Source organism: Chiloscyllium plagiosum, unplaced genomic scaffold (genome assembly GCF_037043375.1).
Source record: "Chiloscyllium plagiosum isolate Xiang-an unplaced genomic scaffold, Cpla_swu_hap1 HiC_scaffold_35, whole genome shotgun sequence".
NCBI lineage: Eukaryota > Metazoa > Chordata > Chondrichthyes > Orectolobiformes > Hemiscylliidae > Chiloscyllium > Chiloscyllium plagiosum.
In genome coordinates this window covers 36832574-36853202 of record NW_028270173.1, presented here as the reverse complement: position 1 = coordinate 36853202, position 20629 = coordinate 36832574, and positions in this window count along the sequence as shown.

The window sequence follows — 20629 nt, the reverse complement described above, 5'->3', positions numbered from 1 at the left end:
CTGCTGTATGATGCACTGTCTGGCTTCACAATAATGAACACGTCTCAAAATGTGACGATTGTGATTGTACTTCAGTAATCAAGGTCATAGTGGCAAGAATAGAAATTACAAAAGGATCAGAGCTCTTCATGGGATTTTCTAAATGAGCAATACCATTGCTAAGAAGAAGATGGTAACTGTTACAGTGAAAAATACAGTGATCAGGCCCACCCCGTTGATACTACTGTCATTTATCATCACCAGGATCTTATTATAATTCATGGTGCTCACTAATGCCTTCTGTCCAATTTGTATCCCCAACACAGCCTGGACCATTGGATATTGGATCTGTTATACTAACAGAACCATCAATCCAGCTTGGTCTGCACTGTGTAATCAAATCTTCAAAAGAACTTTCAAGCATCTTCTCGTCTGTCGGTGGAAGAACATTGAAGCTGTAAGATAAGAAAAAATAGGCTCTGCTCACACATTATGAATAGTTCAGGTATAGAAATTGTGTTGAGCTTAATATGTGCTTGATAAATTTAAGGTTATATGTTTATCATGTCAGATTATGCAGGCATCTCTGTGTTAATGGAAACAAATACGAATTATCTCCAAAGTAATTATCATGATTAATATTTCTTAAATGAATCCTTGTTATTAGAATATATTTGAGAGTTTCCCAAAGTTCATGTAACATATAATTGGGCAGATTCATGTAAAGTTAAATATGTTCATTTTACAACATGATGCAAATTAAGACCAATCACTAATCGCTGATTTTGTCTGAATGATAAGAATTGTATGCCACAAAATACAATTAAAGTCGGTGTGGACTTGTTGGGCCGAAGGGCCTGTTTCCACACTGGAATCTAATCTAAACCTAAATCTAAATCTAGTGATTCTTGTATGTGCAATATCTGTCAGTAATTTACCTCGCCTCATTTTGTATTCATTACCAATCATTATGAAAGCTACAGTTGAAGAAAGACAAATTTCTCCCTTGACTTTCCATTCGTTCATAATCATTAGAGCAGACTGGTGCCGATGTATTAAATCCATTCCTATACTGAATATTTGAATTTAACCACATTAAGTTCTGACCTCAAATTTAGTTTAAATAAAAACCGTTACACACATGGCTGCTTTGAGTTTAGTTATCAGTGAACAATAAATGACTGCATGAAGGTAAGCTGAGCTTGATTAGAATCTGCAGAATCTTGACATTTATGAACTAGTGAATTCAATGAACGAAAGTTCAATGTAAATGATGAGACAAACTGTTTCCCAGGAAACGAACTGGATATTTGTGAAACGTTTTTGTGCATTTCCAGCCTCAACAAATTCTCCTTCCAATCCTCCCACTTCCTCCAAACTGACAGTAGTGGTGGAACAATATTTTTTAAACTGGAAGCCTGTGACCTGATGTGTGTCACATGGTTTGGTACTGGTTTAACTTTTTTAAAAAATCATTTATATAAAGGATTTGGATTTGAATGTAGGAGGAATGGTTAGTAAGTTTCCAGATAACGCCACAACTGGCACTGCAGGCGACATTCCCCTTCACTGAGAATGAACATTTAGTCATCAGCAAAGGTCTCAGCTCCCAGATTAATGAGTTTGATACTCGCCGTGACCTTGAATTTTTCTACTATCACCTCCGCCTCCGGGCTCACTTGTTAAATCAAGACTCCCGCCCACCCACCAAGGACACTTTCTCCTGCCTCCAACACACCCCATCCACGTGGACAACCCGTGCGAGCCTTTACCTGCCCTTGACCTCTTCATTTCAAACTGCCTCCATGTCATCGACCACGTCAACCTGTCCATCCCCCCCCCCAACCTCCCACCTCACAATGCACAGCCCTCCAACCTCCCACCTCACAATGCACAGCCCTCCACTCCCCCCATTCCAACCCCAACCACAGTATCAAACCCACAGACAATGGAGGCGCAGTAGTCGTTTGGTGCACTGCTGAAGCCCAGGTGCCAACTCACAGACACATCTTCCTACTGCCTCCTCGACCACGACCTCCCTTCCCATCACCAAATTATTATCTCCCAACCATCCAAAACCGCATTAGCTCTGGGGCCCTTGCATCCGGAGCCTCCAACGTCATTGTCCATGAACGTGCACCGCCTGATTCAGTCTCCTACAAGAACTTTGCAAACCTGACTTCCCAGGTCGACCCACTGCCTCAGATTGCGCCTGTCCCACTGAACTCATCTCTGCCTACCTTGACACCATCCAGTCCCCCTTAGTTCACGAACCCATCTAGAATTTGGGAAACCACCCACGCTCTTCACTTCCTCCAAAATTTTTATTTCCCTGCTTCTCAACCGCTCAACTTCACCATAGAGACAGTCCAAGTGCACATCAATCTGCCACAATGAAGGTCTCCGAGACCTCCATTTCTTCCTGTCATTCCATCTCATCTAGTTCCTTTCCACCAACGCCCTCACCCACCTGCTGAACTGGCCCTCAGCCTCAACAAATTCTCCTTCCAATCCTCCCACTTCCTCCAAACCAAAGGGGAACAAATGGGAACCAGCTATGCCTACCTCTTTTTCGGGTACTTGGAACAGTCCATCTTTCACATTTACACTGGCACCGTGCTTTACCTCTTCCTCTTCTATTTCGATGATTATATCAGTGATACATTGTGTTTCCACGAGGCAGTTGAACAGTTAATCAACTTTCACATCACTTTCCATCCCGTCATCAAATTCACCTGTACACTTCCTTCCCCTACCTGGACCTCTCCATCTCCGTCTCTGGTGACTGACTAACTACAGATATCTACTACAAGCTCTCCAACTCCCATAGATACCTAGACTTCACCTCCTCCCACCCCACCTCCTGTAAAAAGGGCACCCCTTGTTCCCATTTCCTCTGCCTGCACCGCATGTGTTACCAGGATGACTAATTCCACCTTAGAATATCCCACATGGCCTGTTTCTTCCAAGATCGCAAATTCCCTTTACAAATGGTTGACAATGCCCTCCAGTGCATCTTCTCCACTTCCCACATCACCGCTCTTGAACGCCACCCCTCCCAACACAACAAGGACAGAACCCCCCCAATCCTTCCCTTCCACCCCAACAAATTCCGCATGCATCGCATTATCCTCTGACACTTCCACCACTTCCAAATAGTTCCTACCACAAGAGGTATATTCCCCTTCCCATCTCTAAGACTATTCCAGAGAAATCATTCTCTCCGCAACTCCCTCATCAGGTCCAAACCCACCAGCCCACACCTCATTACAGGCAACTTTCCTTGCTACTGCAGGAAGTGCAAACCCTGCACCCAAACCACTCCCCTCACCTTTGTTCAAGGCCCAAAATGATTCTTCCACATCCGTCATAAATTTACCTGTTACTCTACTAAAGTCTTCCACAGCATTCATTCCACAAAATGTGGTCTCCTTTACATCGGGGAAACAGGATGCCTTCTTGCCAATCATTTCAGAGAACATCTCTGGGACAACTGCACCCACCAACACCACCAGCCACAACACCCCGTGGCTGAAAACTTCAACTCCCCTTTTCACTGCGTAAAGTGCATGCAAGTCCTGGCCTTCCTCTATCGCCAAACCATTACCACCCAACACCTGGAGGAAGAACGCCTCATCTTCCAACTTGGGACCCTGCAACCACACGGGATAAACGTGGATTTCAACAGTTTCCTCATTTCCCCTACTCGCACATTATCCCAGTCCCAAACTTCCAATTCAGCACCGCCCTCCTGAAATGTCCATTACCTTTCCCATCCATCTGCTCCAACCCACCCCCCCACCCCGATCGATCACATTCTCCATCACCTTCATTTACCTATTGCTTTCTCAGCTATTTTCCAGCCAACCCCACTTATTTCGCAGCCTCGTGGCCCACAAGCCTCATTCCTGATGAAGGGCTTATGCACAAAACGTCAGTTCCCTTCCTCCTCGGATGCTGCTTGACCTGCTGTGCTTTTCCAGCACCACACTCTCGACTCGAATATCAGCGACAGTCAAGAAAGTTATCACAGACCAAAAAGGGATTTTCATTAACTAGGCTGATGTGTCAGGGACTCGCAGTTGGATTTAGATAAATGTGAGCAGTTGCATGTCAGCAAGGCAATTCAGGGCAGGACTTGCATTATTATAATAGGGTCCTGTGGATTTTTACCGGATTAAGAGTTCTTGTGTTGGGGATTCACAGTTCCTTGAAGGTGAATTTACATTTACACAGGGTGGTGAAGAAAACATTTGATCCACCCGCCTTTATTGTTCAATGCATTAAGTATAGGAGTTGATATAGATCACATAACATAGAGCATTACAGTGCAGTGCAGGTTTCGATGTTACACTGACCTGCGGAAACAATCTAAAACCCATGTAACCGACACTATTCCGTTCTCGTACATATGTCCATCCAATGATCATTTAAATTACCTTTAGTTTGGCGACTCCACTATTTCTACAGTCGGTGCATTCCATGTCCCTACTACTCTAAAAAATAAACTACCTCTGACATCTGTCCTATATCTATCACCCCTCAATTTAACTATTTCTGCCCTCGTACTAGCCACCCCTATCCGAGGAAAAAGGATCTCACTGTCCAACCAATCTAAACATCTGATCATCGTTTTTGTTTCAATTTAGTCAACTCTCTACCTTCTTCGCTCCAACAAAAGCAGCCTCAAGTCCCTCAGCTTTTCTTCGTAAGACCTTCCCTCCATACCAGGCAACATCCTAGTCAATCCCCTCTGAACCCTTTCCAAAGCTTCGACATCCTCCTATAATGTGGTAACCAGAACTGTACGCAATACTCCAAACGTGGTTACACAAGAGTTTTGTACAGCTGCAGCATGATTTCATGGTTCCGAAACTCAACCGTTCTCCCAATAAATGCCAACGCACCACAAGCTTTCTTAACAACCCTATCAACCTGGGTGACAACTTTCAAGGATCTATATACCTGGGCACCGAGTTCACTCTGCGCCTCCACACGAACAAGAATCTTACCATTACCGCAGCAATCTGCATTCATGTTACATCTTCCAAAGTGAATAACCTCACACTTTTCTGCACTAAACCCCATTTGCCAACTCTCAGCCTAGCTGTGCAGCTTATCTAAGACTCTCTGCAACCTTCAGCATTCTTCATCACTATCCACAACTGTACCAACCATAGTGTCATCCGCAAATTTACTAACCCTTCGTTCTATGCCCTCATCCATGTCATTTATAGAAATGCCAAACAACATAGAACATAAAACATAGAAAAATACAGTGCAGTACAGTGCCCTCGATGTTGCGCCAATCCAAGCCAACCTAACCTACACTAGCCCACTATCCTCCATATGCCTATCCAATGCCCGTTTAAATGCCCATAAAGAGGCAGAGTCCACCACTGCGACTGGCAGGGCATTCCATGAACTCACGACTCGCTGAGTAAAGAATCTACCGCTAACATCGGTCCAATACCTACCACCCCTTAATTTAAAGCTATGCTCCTTCGTAATAGCCGACTCCATACGTGGAAAAAGGTTCTCATGGGCAACCCTATCTAAACCCGTAATCATCTTGTACACCTCTATCAAGTCACCCCTAAACCTCTTTTCTCCAATGAAAACAGTCCCAAGTGCCTCAGCCTTTCCTCATAGGATCTTCCTACCATACCAGGCAACATCCTGGTAAACCTCCTCTCCACACGTTCCAGTGCCTCCACATCCTTCCTATAGTATGGCGACCAAAACTGTACAGCCGCACCAGAGTCTTATACAACTGCAACATTACCTCAGGGCTCCGGAACTCAATTCCTCTACCAATAAAAGCCAGTACGTCATATGCCTTCTTCACCACACTATTTACCTGGGTAGCAACTTTTAGAGATCTGTGAACATGGACACCAGGATCTCTCAGCTCATCCACACTACCAAGTATCCGACCATTAGCCCAGTACCCCGTCTTTTTGTTACTCTTACTAAAGTGAATCACCTCACACTTACCTACATTGAACTCCATTTGCCACCTTTCTGCCCAGCTCTGCAACTTATCTATGTCCCGCTGTAACTTTCGTATCATCCGCAAACTTTCTCACCCAACCTTCTAGCCCCTCCTCCACGTCATTTATAAAAATGACAAACAGCAATTATCCCAAAACAGATCCTTGCAGAACACCGCTAGTAACTGCACTCAAAGATGAACCTTTACCATCAATCCCTACCCTCTATCTTCTTCCAGCCAGCCAATTCCTAAACCAAACCTCCAACTCACCCTCAATGCCATACATCCGGATGTGGACCCAAAAGATATCCTTGCATACTCCACAGGTAACTGAACTCCAGGATGAATATTTCCACTCAAGCACCATCTCTGTTTTCTTTCAGCTAGCTAATTTCTGATCCAAACCGCTCAATTATCCTCAATCCATTGCCTCCGTATTTTCTGTAAAAGCCTCCATATAAACCGCATCAACTTTTTAATCCTCATCCACCTTTTTGATCACCTTCTCAAAAAACACAGTAAGGTGTTTTGAGGCACGACTGACCATTCCCAAACCGTGTTGACTATTCCTAATCAACTTATTCCTTTCGAGATGATTATAAATCCTATCTCTTATAAACATTTCCAACACTTTACTCACAATTAAAGTAATGATCATAGATCTATAATTTCCAGGGTTTTCTCTCCTCCCCTTGTTGAACAAGGAAACAACATTTGTTATCCTCCAGTCTTCTGACACTCTTCCTATAGACAATGACGACATAAAGATCAAAGCCAAAAACACAGCAATATCTTCCCTGGCTTCCCAGAGAATCCTAGGATAAATCGTTTCCACACAGGGGACTCATCTATTTTTACACTTTCCAGAATTACTCCTTCTGCACCTCAATCCCATCTAGTGTTGTAGCCTGTATTTCAGTATTCTCCTCGACAACATTTTGTTTTATTAACGTCAGTACTGACAAAAGGTATTCATTTAGTACTCCCTGTATCACCTCTGACACCTCACACAACTTCCCACTACAAGGCATGATTGGCCCTAATCTTACTCTCGCCATTTTTTTTCCTGATATACCTACATAAAGGCTTAGGGTTTTCCTTGATCCTATCCGCCAATGACTTCTTATGTCACCTCCTGGCTCTTCTTAGCACTCTCTTTATGACTTTCCTGCAAAACGTGTAACTCTCCAGCGCCCTAACTGAGCTAACACATCTCCTCGTAACATAAGCTTTCTTATTTCTCTTGAAGAGCGATTCAATTTCCTTAGTTAATCACAGCTCCTGTGCTCAACAACTGCCTCCCTGCCTGATAGGTACACGTTTATCAAGGACCGGTAATAGCTGGTTCTTGAATAAACTCCACATTTCAATTGGACCCACCTCTTGCAGTTTCCTTCTCCATCCTGTGTATCCTAAATCGTACCTAGTCGCGTCATAATTTCTTTTCCCCTAGAGATGACTCTTGCCCTGCAATAAATACCTATCCCTTTCCATCACGAAATTAAACATAACCGAATGGTGCCCACTTTCTCTAAAGTGCTAATCGACCTCCAAATCTAACGCCTGGCCGGGTTCATTACCCTGGACCAAATCTATTGTGGCCTCACCCCTTGTTGGCCTGCCTACATACTGTGTCAGGAGACCCTCTTGCACACATTGTACAAATACTGACCCATCTAAGGCACATGAATTATAGTATTCCCAGTGAATATTTGGAAACTTAAAGTCCCCCACAACAACTGCGCTGTCACTCACGCTCCTATTGAAGATCATCTTTGCTATCCTATCCTCTACATCTATGAAACTATTTAGAGTCTTCCTGAAAATTCCCAACAGGTTAACCTCTCCTTTCGTGTTTCTAATCTCAGCCCATACTACGTCAGTAGACGAGCCTAAAAAATCCTCCATGCAACTGTAACACTGTTCTTGACGAACAATGCCACATCAACCCCTCATTTAACATTTTCTCTCTTCTTACTGAAATCTAAATCGCAGAACCTGCAATAACCATTCCTGTCACTGCCATACCCATGTCTGAAATGGCCACATCGAAATCCCAGGTGCCAACTGATGCTGTAAGTTCACCCACTTTATTCCAGATGCTCTTGTCATTAAAGTAGACATACTTCAAAACAAATTTGTTGTTTGCCGGTGCCTTCTTGCTATCTTGAAATATTTTTTCTGACTTCACTACTCTCAACCTCTCGGGTAATCGAACGATAAGTTCAGTTCCCATTCCCTTGCTGAATTAATGTAAACCCACCTGAAGAGCATTGGCAAATTCGGCCCCTCACCACTCCCCAGGATATTGGTACCCCTCTGATTCAGCTGAAGATCATCCTGTTTGTAGAGGTCCACATTACCCCAGAACGAGCTCCAATTATCCAGCAATCCAAAACCCTCCTCTCTGCACCGTCGCTGTAGCCAAGTGTTCAACTCTTCTCTCTCCATATTCCTCGCCTCACTAGCAAGTGGCTTGGGAAACAAATCAGAGCCAACACCTCTGTCTGTTTCACCTCTCAGTTTCCACCCAAACGCCCTGAATTTCAGCATTAAATTCCCATCTCCCTTCCTACTTATGTCATTGGTGCCTATGTGGACCATGACTTGCGGCTGCTCCCCCTCCCCTTCAAGGATCCCAAAAACATGATCAGAAACATCATGAATCTTCGCACTTAGGAGGCAACACACCAACCGTGAGTCTTTCTCGTTCCCACAGAATCTCCCATCTGTCCCCTTAAATATGGAGTGTCCAATGATTAATTATCTGTTCCTCTTTCCCCTTCCTTTCTGAGCAACAGGATCAGACTCTGTGCCAGAGAGCTGTGTCCCGTTGCTTACTCCTGTTAAGTCATCTCCTCCAACATTATCTAAAACACTGTACTTGTTGAGAGAAATGGTCATAAGCGATCCCTGCACTTCCTATGGTTCCCTTTCTGTCTCCTGACTGTAAACCATCTGCCTTCATCTTTTACCTGAGGTGCGACTACCTGCCATTTTGGAATTTTGTGTTCAACTCTGGTATCACTGCTCCAGCAAAGATGCATTTTTGAAAGATTAAAGAAAATATTTACAAATATTTTTCCCGGGTCAGAGTATTTGAGCTATAGTGATAGGCTGGGGCTATCTTCCCTAGAGTGTCAAAAGCTGGGGGGTGACCTTACAAATTTAATTAATCCATCAGGCACGGATAGTGTGATTAGCCAAGGTCTTTTTCGCAGGATGGAGAGTCCTATTCCAGAGGGACTATGTATAAGCTGAGAGGGGAGAGATATAAAAGCGATCGACCATTTATGGAATGAAATGCCAGAGGAAGTAATGAAGGCAGGTACAAATGCAACATTTAAAAGGCATCTGGATGCAGACATGAAAAAGAACGGTCGATAGGTATATGGACCATTGGCTGGTTATTGGAAGTGATTAACTAAGATATCTGGTCAGCATGGACAGGTTGGTCTGAAGGATTTGGTTCCATACTAGCGAACTCTGAGTTTACGACTCTCATGTGTGTATTTTTTTCGTTCTTTCTTTTCATCGACGCCCTGAACTCATTGCTTCAGCATGGATTTGGACTCTCGATCTCAATGCAGACCTAGAATCTCGAACTCAGTATGGAGATCACTTGGCCTGATGTGGTCATGATCAGCTCAATGTGCTGTCCTTTAGGATGGCATGGTAACCTCACAGCCCGGCGAGGCAGTCTCCCAGCCCGGTGTGATGGTCTCTTGATGGCTCAGCATGGTGGTCTCTCAGCAGACTGGGATGGCGGAGGTTTCTCAGTGCTCAAGTGTGGTGGTCTCTCGGCGGTTCCGCGTGGTCTCAGCAGACACTACAAACCTGGAGATGATAGTATAGCAATCAATCCAATATTCCAGCCTCAAGTCTCTTGAGTTGCAGCCCAGTGCGGTCTAGGTTCAATACCCACTTTTGAAGAGAGGCAATGTTCAGTTAAGAATGGAGTTTGAAGGATTGTCATTCCCAACTTTGGACTTTTAAATTTATTCTTATGATCTGTAGAGTTGAAATTACTATTTAGTTATTTTTCTATTTTGTCCACTGAGAATTTCTAATTAGCAATCTAGACCTAGATACATGTACATCTCAGATAAAATATTAAGTGGCGATTTGTAAACTTTTCACAGCATTCACTTCTGTACACGTGAAAATAAACCTAACTCTAATTCTGATTTTATGCAGAGGGTGACGATTCAGTCCTTTTTTTTTCAACTGGACGTTTGTGCCCAGCGTTTTCCCTTGGAGGTACTGTTGATTCCCTCGCCGTTTTGGTTTATGGAAATGTTTTAGACAGGAGCATATGTTTTCACATGTGTGCTGATAAATGGTGAACAAGATAGCCCACAGGGGACAACGTTGGTTCCCTTGCTGCGGTTTATAGAAATAATTTGCGCTTGTACACAGGTGGGATCATCACTAACTTTGAACACAATGGAAAGTAAATTCGTGAGTTGGTACATAATGATCAGAATAATTTTGGATTACATCAGAATGCAGATGCGCTGTTCAGATGGACTGATCAGTGGCAAATGGAATTCAATCCGAAAAAAAAAGTGAGCAGATTCATTTGAGGAGGACGAGAAAAAAGACAAGGGAATAAATGAAAAAACGACGACCCTGGGAGGCAACATGGATCATAGAGACCTTAAAGTGTGTGTACACTACAAACACATCGACCTAGACCCAATTTACCGGCCACTGCAGCGGACAGCTGGAACTGACAACCGGAAGTGGCAGGGACAAAACAGTATAAATGCCGGAGGAAAGAACACAGAAACGCTTTACAGGAGGCCCCCAAGCGCTGAAGATGTCACCTAGACAGGGGACCAAACTTCTGCAACACAAATTCCCAGGTCGGCGAACAGAACCACAACAACGAGCACCCGAGCTACAAATCTTCTCACAAACTTTGAACGGGCCATAGATTTAACAATGTGGCAGGAATTTTAAATGAGATGCGAGGAAAAACTCTTTCAATTAAAGGGTGGTGAGAATCTGACCTCATTGCCTTCAAGGTTGATCGAGGCTGAAATCCTCAGAACATTTAGATATTTACTTGAGGTGCAAGATCAAAACTTTTGGAGTCCATGCGATGGAGAGCTATGACATAGAAAAGCCCCTCAGCCCATTGCGTACATACTGGACAAAAGCAACTACCTAAATATTCTATTGTCGTTTTCCATCACATGGACTCAAAGGTTTTGACCTTGCGCCTCAAGTAAATATCAGGAAAGGCTCACTGGATATGAAATGTAAGCTCCGGTTCTCTTTGCCTCGATGCTGGCCCACCTGCTGAGGTTCTCCAACATTTTGTTTTGTACATTCTACTTGTCTTTCCTATTATTCATTGAATTTCGATTCTAATTTTGGGGTAATCCATGCAGAAGGAGATACAAATCGCTCTGAGCTGCAGCTTTCTGCTGCCTTTTCCTTTTAAAATAATCCTCAGCCTTCTATTCTAGCCAAAAAGCATGACATCATATTCTCCCACTTAATTTTCAAAATCCACTCTCTCCAACTAATGCAACCTTGAAAACCATATTTTGCACAACACTTAATTAATTTAGGTCTAAGATATTTATAATCAACCTGTTTAGACATAAAACAAACGCAGACAAGGCCAGAGATAATCAACAGGTCTGGCAGACTTTGTGTTAGACAAATAGAGTTAACATTTCGATTCCAATATGAGTCTTCAGGTATTATGGAGATCCTGTTTTCTCTCCACAGATTTTGCCAGACCTGTTAGGTTTCCCCAGCATTTTCTGATTTGTAGTGCAAGCAGCCTTTTACTTAAACATTTAGACATACCTCTGGAGTAAGTATTTGGGTTCAAACACAGGGATACTACAATTGTACCATAAGTCCTCGAATGTAAGATCTCCTGCATTCAATATCGGAACTTTACAAGCTAAACCCATCAAATTAGCTCTCATGGTTTTGCCAGATGTACATATATGTATCTTCCTGACAGGAAGCTCATTAGAACTGTAGTTCCTTCCTCTGACTGATGTGTTAGTTACAGTGACTGGAAACAGGTTGAGACAACTTGACGAAGATATTGGCTGTCCATGCATTATTGTGTCCTGGGTGACAAATCTCTCCTCTTTTGTCATGTATTAGGCCGGATCGATTTTGACTGAGAATTGGTGGGTGATTTATTTCAGAATACAGCTACGATTTTATATTGAGAGTAGCGGAATGTGATAAGTTCCATTCTGATCTATTCATTGGCATATCAAGAAAGTCTCGCTGTGTCAGAAGTGTTTTCACTTGGAGTAAGAAACTTTCTCCTTATGACGAAGGGACATCGAATGGGGGAAGATTCAGAAAAAGTGTGTTTTTCACCGAGTGGATGGTCAGAATTTGGATCTCTCTGCTTATTTAGGTACTGAAGGCTGCAGCATGTATATGTATACTTGCAATTCCAAGGCATAAAGGCTTTCAACGAAGAGTTGTATGATAGGATTCGAAACGTTATAAGGCTGATTTTGCCCAGTATGAATGCAATAGATCACAGTTGCTTTCTGTGTTGTAGATCTCTATGAATCAATATTATATGCAGTCCTGCCTCGTCTGTTGTTGCGTGTTCCTGAGGTTAAACCCAGATCTACTTGTTCCTAATCACTTGTGAACCTACTTACTGAAAGGCTGTCTAAGTCAGCAAGTCCTGGTAAATGTTAACATCCTAACAACATGGACAAGCATTGTTCAAATTGTCATATTCTGTGATTTCTCCCTCCGGGAAGTATCTTAGGATGGCTTGCTCTCCTAAAGGCGTGATCCATTCGCAAACCTTCCAGGTTTTTTAAGCAATACATTAACCGCCACTCACTGACCCTTTCCCAACTGAGCAGACTAGATATGCTAGAACAAGTTAATGTGAGGAAGTAGGATGTCTGAAAATGTGGATAAACGTAAGGATGGATAAATCACCTGGGTCAGATGGGACATATTCGAGGTTTCAACAGGAGGCAAGGTTGCACTTTTGGAGATGATATTTGTGTCCTCACTGCCCACTGGAGGGTGGCAAATACTTTTCTCTTGTTCAAGAAGGGGAATGGAAACAATCCTGGGAATTACAGGCCATTCAGTCAGATATCAGCATTGAGCAAATTATTGGAGAGGATTCCATGAGACAGTTTATAAAATTACTTGAAAACTCGTAGTTTGATTAGAGGTAGTCAGCATGGCCTTGCTAGAGGGAGGTCATGCCTCACAAACCTTAGTGAATTTTTTGATGATGTGACAAAACACGTTGATGAAGGTAGAACACGGGACTTGGTGTACATGGATTTAATCATTTGGTAAGGTTCTTCACGATAGGCTCGTTCAGAAGGTAAGGAGGTATGCGATTTAGGGAATTCTGGCTATCTGGATGCAGAATTGAATGTCCATAGAATCCAGAGGGTGGTGGTAGGTAGAAAGTATGCAGCCTGGACTTCAGTGACCAGTGGTGTTCTCCAGGGATCGGTTCTAGTACCTCTGCTATTTGTGATTTTTGTAAATGACTTGGATGAGGAAGTCACAGGATGGATTATTAAGTTTGCTGATCACACGCAGGATGGTGGAGCGGTGAATCGAGACGAAGGTTGTACAAGATGCAGAATTGGTCTTAAAAGTGTCAGATAGAGTTCAACCTGGAAAAGTGTGGAGTGATTCACTTTGGATAGTCGAACTTGAATGCAGAATTCAGAGTTAAATGCATGATTCTTGGCAGTGTGGAGAACTAGGGGAATCTTGGTGTCCATGTCCATACATCCCACAAAGTTGCCACCAAGTTGACAGAATTCTTAAGAAGGCGTATGGTGTGTTGCCATTAATTAACAGGGGAATGCGTTTAAGAGCTGCGAGGGCATGCTACAGCTCTATGTAGCCATGGTTAGACCACACTTGGAGTATTGGGTACAGTTCTAGTTGCCCTGTTATATGAACGATGTGGATGTTTTAGAGAGGGTACAGAGGAGATTTACCAAGGTGCCCCCTCGACTGGAGAGCATGTCTTTTGAAGAAAGGTTGGGGGAGTTAGGGCTTTTCTCATTGGAACGAGGAAGGATGAGAGGTGACTTAATGGAGGTGTACAAGATGTTGAGAGGCATAGAAATAATGGATAGGTAGAGACTTGCACACGGGCAGAAATGTCTATCACTTGGAGGCATAATTTTAAGGTATTTGGAGGAAGGTTTACGGGAGATGTCAGAGGTAGGTTCTTTACACAAAGCGTTGTGGGTGTATGGAATGCACTGCCAGCAGTTGTAATAGAGTCAGATGCATTAGTCATATTTAATCAATCCTTGGATAGCCGCATGGAAAATAATACAATAAAGACTTATGCAGGTTAGTCTGATCTTGGATGAGGATAGAAGGTCAGCACAACATTGAGGGCCGAAGGACGTGAGCGTTGCTGTACTGTTTAATATTCTATTTTCCATGTTCTATGATCAATGTTCTATGTTCCATATTCAATGTTCTATGATTCAACTCCGATTGCCTGTGCGTAGAGTGATTCACATGTAACACCCAGTTTTTAAAGTGACTGATCTGGAGTATAGGGCGTAGTCTGAGCTTGGTAAAGTTGAGAATAATGGATTTTAATGATGGAGGATTGCGTGCCAATTATTGCCAGTGAATGATGTCTGACACTCTCCAGCATTGACAGTATTATCCAAAGATTAATCAAGTGCAATGTAAAGAAGTGCTGGTGGGGTGGAGTTTGGTGTTATGGAAACTACCACGTGAGAGATTTCTCAACCCATTGGCGCTGTGCTGTTTGTGGCAGTGATGGAGTGTTGGGTTGGTGCTGTAGCACTTGCCTGCATCCAATACATAAACTATAAATTAAGCTTTTGTGAACTACTTTATCCACCACTGCAACCTGCAGTGCCCGCTAAATGCTGCTACATTTGGTCAAAACTTTTCGATTAAAACAGAAACAGTGCAGGTTTTACAATACCTGTGAGCTGCCACAATGACCCTCCCGTGGCTGTCAGGATTGCAGAACACAGGCAGTTACATTCGAAAGTTCACACCGTGTTTGCCCTTTCTTAGCATTAAAACCCTGAATGGTACAGATCTCTGGATAGCGAATTGGTCCTTTACATCTGCGACAATAACTTCATGTGATCTGGAGGAAGCATATCACGGACATGTTCCTGGATAGTCCAAGCCAGTGAATCCACTTGTCCCTTTCCACTGTCGTAAGGTTCTAAACTCCCAATGTGCATTTGACTGGTTGCTTTCATCGTTTCACCAATGTGAATTTCGAAGCTAGGAGCGATATAGGCAGTCCTACTCTGCCTCCCTGTAAATAAACTTTGGCTTTCACTGCAGACCTTTTTGCTGTTAGTATCTGACACATCAGATTCAATGATCGTTTCCCTTCATGTACTTTGAATTTTGGTTTCCGGTTCTTTTTGGGATCCTCTGGCCAAGGTATCATTTCCAATATCTCGTTTCAAGTCTAAGGGAGAAAACTGCAAAGTTTTTTATTTTCAATATTGAATTCTAGGTTTGCACTCTTAAGTTTCCGATGTTAACCTGAGGAAGTTATAATCCTTAATTGTAATTCATTCCCAACTCTTCCCTTAGATCCTTAACTTCAGAGAGCCATTTGATTATTGTAATCGTTTTCTTGATTCAGTGGATCCCTCACTAGTCCATAAACTCCATGTTGTCTCAGCCTTAGTTGATCTGAAGTCTTTCATTCATGCCGCCAAACATGCTGGCATTTTCTTGCTGCACGAGAATGGTGGAGCAGAGAGGGCAGTGCTTTCAACTATATTATTGGGCGGCACGGTGGCACAGTGGTTAGCACTGCTGCCTCACAGCGCCAGAGACCCGGGTTCAATTGCCGCCTCAGGTGACTGACTGTGTGGAGTTTGCACGTTCTCCACGTGTCTGCGTGGGTTTCCTCCGGGTGCTCCGGTTTCCTCCCACAATCCAAAGATGTGCAGGTTAGGTGAATTAGCCATGCTAAATTTCCCGTAGTGTTAGGTAAGTGGTAAATGTAGGGTTATGGGTGGGTTGCGCTTCGGCGGGGCGGTGTGAACTTGTTGGGCCAAAGCGCCTGCTTCCACACTGTAAGTAATCTAATCTATATGGTATCAGCACAGGACAGCGTCATTTGCACTGCTTTTGGAGACAGCTGCAGACAATACCCACTGCTCACTGGCATGTGACTCATTCTTTGAGTTTACCTCTGCTCAGGGGGTCTTCTATATGCAGGAAACAGTTTGTTGATCGATTAACTCTCCCAAAGATCCCCCAAATCTTCCATCTCATCACATTGCCTGGTAATTTCAGCCTATAAATGAACATCTTACCGTGTTTTTTATTCATTATTTAAGCACTTAATCATTCACCTCCTCGTCTCAATGCTTTCGATTGTATATGGAAGTAATTCTCTCCTCCCGACCATCAATTTACTTTTCCAAGTTCTGTGCCAATTTCCTTAACTCGTTGTATTTTAAATTCAGACATAAGGCTACAATCCTCTATATACCATACTGCAAAAATGGCGTGGTCTTGAGTCGTGTTATGAACAGAGGGACCTTGGGGTTTAGATATAAAACTCTTCGAAATTTGCATCAGATAAAGACAAGATGGTTAATAAAGCATTTGGCACGCTTGCCTTTGTCTCTGTCTTTCAATATAAGTGTCGTGAATTCATGTCGAGGTTGCGCAGGACATTGATGAGGTCTCTTCTGGAATATCGTGTCCGTTCCTGGTCGCCTGTTAAAACTCTGGAGAGTGTTCAGAAGAAAGTTGCCAAGATGTTGTAGGGATGAAAGTTTGATTTATAAAAGGCTAGATAGGTTGCAAATTTCTGCTATCTCGCAGTGCCTGAAACCCAGTTTGGCTTCCCACCTTGAGCAAATGTCTGTGTGGAGTTGGCATTTTCTCACTGTGTCGGCGGGTGTTTCCTCTAGGTGATCCGGCTTCCTTGACACCCAAAAGATATGTCGGTTAGGTGGATTGACTCTGTTAAAATTAACCGTCGTGTCCATAGATGTGCAGGCTATGTGAGTTAGCCATAGTAAATGTCGGAATACCCGATGTGCGATACACTTTGCAGAGTTAGTGCAGACTGATGGTCTTGGCAGCGTCTATTTGTACGCTGTGCTTTTATGAATTAAAGGAACAACATTCTTGGAGTGCAGTTAAATATGTCGAGTAGCTTTCATGTGAAGTTAGGGTTCATAATGTCTCTGGGAAAATCTAGATCAATGTGTCAAATCATTTTCAATGAGATAATTGAAATGTTGAAAGCATTTGGATTTGGTCAGTCAACAGCCCAAAATAGACCTGCACGTGAATAATACTGACATTTTGCCTTAACGTTTTGCCTTATTTCTGTGTTCCTACCAACCCCCAGATAATTCGGATGTGAGGCATCTTACTTCACGCTATTGGACCTCTTCAACAATATAATATGCATTGGGTTCCAATCAATTTCTTCCTAAACCTCCCTTGTCAAAGGTAGTTTAGTATGTTTCGATATCTTAGCCTTGCTGATTATTTTTAATTCCCACAATGTTTCTTTTAAAAATCAACTTGTAGTTTGTTAAGGTTTTGCATTTCTTTGTGATAATGCATTAATTTTTCAATGTAAAACTTATTAACTTGATCAATTGCAGATTTGAAGATCCATAGTCACAAAATCACAGCCCAGAATATTGTATAACACCTAAGTAGGCAAGTAGAATTTGAGATTGAATTGCTAACTTAACACAGTGGAATTAAATTATCCCTGGCACACTGTGATTGATTTAAACACAGACCTGGTTGTGCTTGAAACATCATCATTGCTGGCAGGGCATTGCTCCCTATTCTCAATACTTATCCAGTGCACGCATAAGTGCTCAATCCTTACAGCTGTCTCATTCAATCTGAAGGCTAAATACATTTTCACATTCAAGTTAACGGAGCTTGTATGCATCGTTATCTGTTGTCCCTGTTTCAAAAGCAAACCAAACCTGTGTTGAAAGATATTGTAACCTGAATGTCCCTGTGGAGATCATCCAGGTATAAATTAAAGGCTGTAATCCTGTCTCCCTTCAAAGTTTTAATTAGCGAGAGTGTCTGCAGCTGAATGTGGCATCTAAATAGCACAGTATAATATGGAATTATTTCTTAGTGTCAGGAAAATATACTGCATGATTCTTGCTCTCGTTGGTGTCCCTGGTAAGTCATAAAGACTTGACAATTTAGAAAAGTTGGGTATGAACTGCTGTCTGCTTTGACTGTGTCACTGTCACAGTTACTCACTGATCCAGATAAAACATCAGGGAAATATATTGTATAATCAAATGTCCTGAATTAATATTGTTATTTTAATTCCATTACAGTACCTCAAACTAAATATTTTTGTAACTCAGAGGTTTCAAAATGTATCAGGTCACTGCAGTTACGAGAATATTGTGAATCAGTCATCAGCACATTGAGGGGGTGTCAGGCAAAGTGGACTTTCTGAGGTGCAATGGTAATGTTCGTGCCCTTGAGTCAGGAGACCTAGGTTCAGGTTCCATCCATTTCAAATGTGGATAACAGCATCAATGAACAGACTGATTAAGAACAAATGTAGTTACTGAGGGTAGTTGGTACTTAGTGCATAGCACTGTGGAATTGTTTCGAATGTGAATCTTTATTTGGCTTGATACCTATAACCACAGTGATTATGTACGAGTGGGAATATCAGCCAGGGTGGGACTGCGCTGAATCTGACTCACTAATTGAAGCAGAATTCATTGGCTTTTTGCTTTGTTAATACTCAAGGAAACTGATTTATCCATTCACAGTATTATCATTGTCTGAACGTAATTCGTAGGACGGAGAATAATATATATTTTTCTCTGCTGGTTGAAGAAATTTGTTAACCGATCCTAAATATGAATTGGACAACTGTAAGGACTGAGCTTTTTTGCGTGCATTGGATAAGTATTGAGAATAGGGAACAATATCCTGCCAAAAATGATGTTACTGTCTCATGTACTACCAAGTCTATCTTTATATCATCGCAGTGTGCCAGGGATAATTTAATTCCGCTGTGCTCATTTGGATTTCAGTCTTTCTCTATTTCCCAACAAAAACGCGCTAACTGAAACAAATTGTAACTATTTACCGACAGCTGAAAAGGAGGCTATTTTTTTCTACCATTTTCCAACCCTTTGGATAATGGCTCAGGTTTACACAAAGCAGACAGTAAGGGTGAACATGGTTAGTTTTAAAACTAATTAATCGCATTGGCAAAGTGGTGATTTCTCTGGACTAGTGATTCAAAAGGTCAGGCAGCTTTCTTGGGATGCTGCTTGAATTCGAAAATCAATAGCTGGTGGTATCGAAATTAAAATTTCATCTTGTGAAAGGTGATTATGAAACTATAATCGATTGTAGGAAAATGAAGGGAAAGTGAGGTCTGCAGATGCTGGAGATCAGAGATGGAAATGTGTTGCTGGAAAAGCGCAGCAGGTCAGGCAGCATCGAGGGAACAGGAGAATCGACGTTTCGGGCATTAGTCCTTCTTGTAGGAAAATGAAGTCTAATTAATTGTTTTCCTGGAATCAGGGAGATCTACTGACTTTGTCTCGTCTTTACTACATATAATTTCTAAACCACGCTGACGTGTTTGCCTCTGAAGTAGTCTATATGTCACTGTGACGGTAATCAGGAGCAAGTTCAAAAGAACTGATCTTGCAGCACGACCCCAGAAATCAACTCCACCAACATTGTTCTCGTAAACTGTGGCCTGGACTGTTGGGATAAGTTAGTACGACTGATCTTGTGCGTGTACATTGTTTCAAACGTTGGCACAGCCTTTAGAAGAGAGGAGTTAAACGTGTGTCATCAGGATAACTCACAGTTAATGAGAGGTTTTGATCTTTATGACCAAAACGGCTGCAAAACTGCAGAAAATGTTGGCTTTAAACATCTATGTCTGACTTCACTACCCATGCGCAATTAAAAACCTCTTGTCAACTTGACGAAAATGGTCAGAACATTTAAGCTCAGTAGTGGTAATGCAGACATTTAAATTGGGTATAGCTTTTCTGGTTGCCTCGATTGGTTAACTATATTCGTCTTTATTTATGGGTAATGCAGATTATTCTCTTGACGTCCTATTCAAAACTTTTTATTCCCATCTGCCTTAGCATCTATGTCAATAGCTTGAAACGTTTCATGTCGATGTACACAGTTCTTTATACTGTTAAACTGGCCTCTTCAACTGCAGACTGTCTCTGTGAAATGATGCTTTCCGAAGGTAAAATAAACGTTGGAACTCCAATGAAATAAAAGATAGGCTTTTGCCTGAGCAAACGAGGTATAGATGAGGATGGCAACAGATGACTCTAACCTATTCCCAATAAACGGGGCTCTTCCAGTTTAGTTGTCAATACAGAACAAGTCAACATCAGTGATGCATTTTGAAAGCTCAGAGATGTTGTTCCTACTAGTTTCCATGGCTCTCCACGTCGTATTTATTTTTGCTTCACAGTTCCACTTCGGAGTCAGAAGAGGGAAGGCGTAGCCTGTGCTGGCAGTATTCAAAGAATATTAGAATTTTGAGGCACAAGAAACATTCACGTTGTTTTCAGTCTTTTCAGTTAAGTATAGATAATGTATTTGCTGACAGAAATACTTCTT